This window comes from Raphanus sativus, unplaced genomic scaffold (assembly GCF_000801105.2).
Source record: "Raphanus sativus cultivar WK10039 unplaced genomic scaffold, ASM80110v3 Scaffold0329, whole genome shotgun sequence".
Lineage (NCBI taxonomy): Eukaryota > Viridiplantae > Streptophyta > Magnoliopsida > Brassicales > Brassicaceae > Raphanus > Raphanus sativus.
In genome coordinates, this window is record NW_026615649.1 from 37851 (window position 1) to 43850 (window position 6000).

Genomic DNA, 6000 nt, shown 5'->3' on the forward strand with positions numbered 1-6000 from the left:
AACCTTTTGATTCCTCATAATAAAAGTATCAACTTACATCATGTGATGTATACGTGTGTATTTATTAAACAAGATCTTAGTCAGCCTTTACACTCACAAGAAGAACATGTACAAAGTTTGTAAGTTTTATCCATGCAAGCTAATCTGAACATTTGTAAAGGTTTCAATCAAAACAACAACAAACTGTCTTCATGTCATCGTGTCCTATTGGTGCAGAATTTTCTTATCCTGATCCATATTCAACCAACCCTTATGTGAGCAGTAGCACATAAGCATATAAATTATATATTTAAATAATTCATAACCAACATATATATATATATATATATATATATATATATATATATAACGTGGATTATATATATAACGACCTCTTTGTTTGAATACAACAAAGTGTGTCGAGCAAAAAAAAAGTGTGTCGAACAAAACTGGTTTTAGACTTTCAGGAAACGACAGATAAAAAACTCTCTAACTTTTGACCAAAAAAAATCTCTCTAACTTTTGGGAACTATTTTAGCTAATTATGGTGGAAGAGTATCCTAGTTTTTAGCTATTATACAATGTAAATTTGAATCAGTTTTGATATATATTGATCTTTTTTTTTCAATTGTATGTACAAGTTACAACTTTTCTTTGCCTGCCCCTATCTGGGATAAATATATGAAAACATACTTACACATATATACAATAAAGATACGCCCAAACCGCTACCATCTAAGCCATTAACTTCAGATCTGAAAATCTACATAATCTTTTTTTTGGTCAAACCTTTCCATTCATTTAAACTTAAACAACAGAGTTTAATACAGAGTTTTCAATCCCACATGGGCTGTTAGAAGCAAAGAACAGAGCGTTTTTCGCGAGAGCATCAGCTTCATTATTACAGACCCGAGGAATATAACAAAAGGAGATAGAGTTAAAGGATTCCCTCAACACGCCGAGGTCATGGAATAATCCTTGTAGAGCAATCACAGTTTTCTTTTCTGTGAGGAGGTCAACTAAGCACTTAGAATCCGAGAAGCAGATCAAGTCTTTTAGACCAACAGAGACAGCTCCTGAGAGAGCTGTTTTTAATGCCATAGCCTCTGCAACTAGTGCTGAAGTTACTATACGGCGAGCATCAGTTCCTTGAAAGAGAACCGAGCCATCTTGCTTTTTTGCTACCCATCCCAGTCCTCCAGCCAATGTTGTGCTGTTCCAAGCAGCATCAGAGAATAGGCCAGTAGTATTGCCAGTAGTATTACCAGGGATAGCAGGGGGCGTGTTCACAGGTGGACAGTCTTTAGGCGAAGCAGAGTTTGTGATCTTAACCTGGGTTTGATCGCTGACTGCCATTCCCTAGCAGCCTTTAATGCCTTTAGCATTGTCTCTGTTTCCGAGAAAGACTTGTCCTCGAACATCAATTGATTCCTACTAGTCCACAAAACCCAAAAGATCCATGGATACAAGGGATTAGTAAGACCTGTGGGGGGTAGATTAACCATCTTGGAGCATGATAGTAGCACCTCCGCCATAGATGCATCATTTGTACTGCTGGGAGGTGGTAGCGTGGACGCTAAGATTGGGGCTAGCTTCCAAACTCTTTGAGCAAAAGGACAGGAGACTAGGACATGGTAAACCGATTCGCTAGCTCCGCATCTCTTACATTTCCCATCAGTGTGGATACCTCGCCTGCTTAGAGTCTCTCCCACTGCCAATGCTTTTGGAAAATCTACATAATCTATTTTTGAAAATTCTTTAAAATCCTTTAAAACAAAAACTTAAAAAAAGGAAAAGCAAATGGAAGTAAAACCTGACGAACATTGTGGTTTTGGAACACAACAACGGTGACCACCGGTAAAAAAAAAACTTAAGGCTGGCCTAGAGAGAAAAAGGATATGGTTACTTAACAATATATTCTAAATTCGATTTAATTAAGCAGACACCAAATTTCTGATCATTTCATATGTTGTCCTTTGTTACACACGAAAAATTTGACGCTCGGATCCACCAAAGCAACAACTAAATCAAACAAAATCTAAAACTTTAAAGTGATTTCCCACTTTTGTTGATCCAGTCAGCATGTTGGTATTAGAATCTGCAAATGTCATTCCCAACACTGTTTATTGGTTATTTTATGAATGTTTTCTACTTTTCTTAGGTACAATCCTTTAAAATAACCACTTGGACACAATGTCAATAATATATTTGTCTTGAAAGATAAATCTAGGATGAACTTCAACAACTACCACGGAAACACGTGGCATGGGTCTCATGGGCTCTTGAACATATGGTTAGCTAATTTTTGGTGATTTGTTTAGTTAAGCTTGAAGCTTAAAGTTTATGAAACAATAGTTTAGATACTCCTAGCAAGTAGCAACAATCTCCTTAAATCATTTTTCCTCATTTGCGCATCTTTTGAGTTTGGTGGTACGTCCCATCAGACTATTCTATTGATTTTCATTTCAGTCCCATGAAGTAAATGGCATTTTAATTTAGACCGGAGTTACCATGTTTAACTCCGGTCTCTTAATTGGATTTCTTAATTTCGGATAAAAGATATAAGAATCGTTTTTTTAACCAAATATTATTTTAAAAAAATATCAAATCATAAAGTAAGAGACCGGAGTTAATCATGCTTTTTACTCACCCAATCTTTGTTTTGTTATTTACAGATTATAACCCCTACTTCTTACAGGTTTAGTACTGGATTGTTTTAGCTAGGTCTGTAAAAACTTGGGGACAGTGAAATAAAACTATTCGATTTCATTACTTTGGATTATAGTAGTTTTCTTCCATTTGGATAAGTTTGTTTTAAAGTTCGTTTTGGATGAGATTTGAATATGAATTAGAACGAACATATTGTTTGGCAGTAATCATCTTGTTATTTTCAAGTATTTCAAAATTAACGACTTATCCACATTCCACTTTATGTAATAAAAAACTTCCAATCATTCTAGGATAAAGAAATAGTTAATAATCATTATCGGATGCACTTTATAATCAAAACACTTTTTGATCTTTTTGTAGTGAGAACCATTTGATTCCCCATAATAATGTATCAACTTACATCATGTGATGTATGTGTATGTATAATAATAAACAAGATCTTAGTCAGCTTTACACTAGGGGAACATGAGAAGTTTTGTAAGTATTTTTTTTTCGACATTGTAAGTATTTATTTATACAAGTTTTTTTGTATGAATGTCAAGAAAAAGAAATTTGAAATATTATATATCCATGCAGGTTAATCAAACTATTTATATAAATTTCTATAAAAAACAACATCAAATTGTCTTCATGTCCTCGTGTCCTATTGGTGCGGAATTTCCATACTGATCCATAGCCAACAAACCCCGTATGTTATTGAATAATATTTTCACGTGGATTATATCATAAACATGTTTTTCTTTTGAGAAATATATATACGTGAACATGAATCTTTTAAACGATCTCTTTATTCGAATCGTAAACCATACAGCAACCAAGTTGTAGACTTCAGGAAAAGTTAATTATCGGAAAAAGCTCTCTGATTTTAGATTCAGGATATTAGTTTAGCTAATTATGGTTGATGAATATCCTAGTTCTTAGCTATAATATGTTTTTTAATTCGTGATCGAAATTTGGATATATATATATATTCCTATTTCAATCGCACGTACAAGTTACAACCCTTCTTTGCATGCTCATATCTAGGATAAGTAAAAGAAAGCAATACTTGCTTGCACATATATACAATATATAGACGCCACTAAGCGTTAATAATAACGTTAAGATATATATTTACACATATGTAAGTAAAGAAATGCCCCCAACGAATATTGGCTCTTCGGATAAACCAAAGTACAATAAGCCATCTTCTGAGAATGTTGTTAGAGAAACAAACGCCGAGTGGATTTGACCAAAAAACAAAACGCCGAGTGGCATATTAGTCGACCAATTATTATATTTATCATTGTATGCCTCGACGTGAATGTGTATAAATATAACTCCGCTTTCACAAGTAAGACCCACACCACAATTCACAAAGACGAGAGTTCTCTCAATACGCGGAAAATAGAGTGAAGGAACACATACCTCAAAGCGCAAAAACAAACCAAAGAAGCGAATCATACATTTTTACTTTTCTCCTACAAATTAAACACAGTATGGTGTCTCAAAAGCTGGAGTTTTGCATCGTGTTAGTGAAGATGGCAGTCGTTTTTATCGCCACCGTGGCTGAATCATTAGAAGAAGCTTTCTGTAAGCCTCCTCAGCCTGCGGTTCCCGGTTTCACGACGGTCGCCGTAACAGTTACGCCAACGTTCCCATTCCTCTTGTTGGATTCATGTGATGAGTTTTTTCTTTTTTTTTGGTTTTGGCCTCGTTAAAGTGGAGTAACCCTGACCCTAGTAGCTCTCGTGCCATGTGGCGTTTCGGAAGTTGCTGATTTGTGTATAAGTTTAATTAAAAGAATCATTCAGAGTTAAGAATTTAGTCAAAAAAAAAAATCATTCAGAGTTACAGATGAATAAAATTTGTGAGTACTACTCGCTTTTAAGATCCTTTGAAGGTCACACCTTTGAAAAATAATTGCAGTTATAAAACTATACACTCGTTATCATATACTAATATGCAATAGCCTTAAGTATTGTTAATCTATCATTGAAATGTTTTTCAAAAATAAATCTTATGATAAACCATGTCTCAAAAGCTTAAACTGGATTTGCATTATTGACACAAAAGCAGGACTCATATGAAAAATGTAACCATGATAGGTTGATTGAAGTTAGTAATTTTCATTTAATTTTACAACTAGATTTTGACCCGCGCTTTGAAGCGCGGAATATTTTACGATAAAAATTTTCACTAATAATTTAACAAATATTTTTGGTAATTTTTAAAGAGTGTGTATTTAAAATATTTTTGTATTTGAATCAGTATTTTTAAATTCAACCCGATTGTGATTATACCGGTTAATCCGGAGATCTGACAATTCAATTTATGTTTTTAAAATATTCATATTAAAAAAATCACTAAAACCCGAGACTAACCGATTGAACTGATGAATGACCGATATGTAATCTAATTGGATTTAAATTGTAATAGTTCATAATTTGTAATCTTATAATCGAAATTTTAAAGTTCACTATTTTGCAATTTATGAAATTATGACGTTTCTACAAAATTTTAAAGAGAAAATGATAGATATAAAATAACTAAGATTAATTATTGTATTATTTGGAAACATTGATAGTAGTATAAAAATATATTGTTTGGAAACATTGATAGTATTATAAAGAAATAAGTATATTGTTTGGAAACATAGATAGTAGTATAAAGAAAGGAATATTAGTGATTTAATGTATGTTTAACTATAAAGTATAAAAATGTATTTAATTAAAAAACTTACAAAATAAATGTTAGGTCTAACAGAATATTTCTGTTTTAATAAGATAGATACTTTTTAGAAAAATCATTAGTTCATATAGATTTTCGAAATAAAACAGAGTATTTTTATCGGTATTAAATTTGATACGTTATATTTTAATCTTCTATAATCTATAGTGGCATGCTAATTAAGTGGTCAATTTTTTTTTTTTTTTTTTTTTTTTAAAGTCGTCACTTAGGTTGGTTAGTTTTATGAAAAAAATAGTTGGAGTTGCTAACGTTGAAAAGTCAAACAAATCGCAGAGTGGTGTTACAAAAATATAAATATGCTGGCAGTATTCGAAACAGTAGCATTGATAACCATAAGGATTATTGATCCAAAAAAATGATGAATATCATATTTTTCAAGCGAACTTTTTAGCCAAAGATAAAAGACAGTCAGCGAGATCTGGATATGCTCCAGTTCCACGTGGTTAGGAGGGTTTGTTCTTGATCATCCAGAACTGAAACTCTTTCACCAGTGTCCTTTCTTTATCGGACAGTACAAAGATCCGATTAACCAACCCGAATCTCTCGGGCGTGAGCACAAAACTTGTATCTGTATTTTCATTGCTGAATAATCGTGTGGCGGAACTAATAATCCCGCCAGTT

At 32.9% G+C, this 6000-nt stretch overlaps 1 pseudogene; it reads left to right on the forward strand.

The window, feature by feature from the left end:
• The first annotated feature begins 3921 nt into the window (after positions 1-3921).
• On the forward strand, positions 3922-4523 carry LOC130501915 (uncharacterized; annotated as a pseudogene).
• The last annotated feature ends 1477 nt before the right edge of the window (positions 4524-6000 follow it).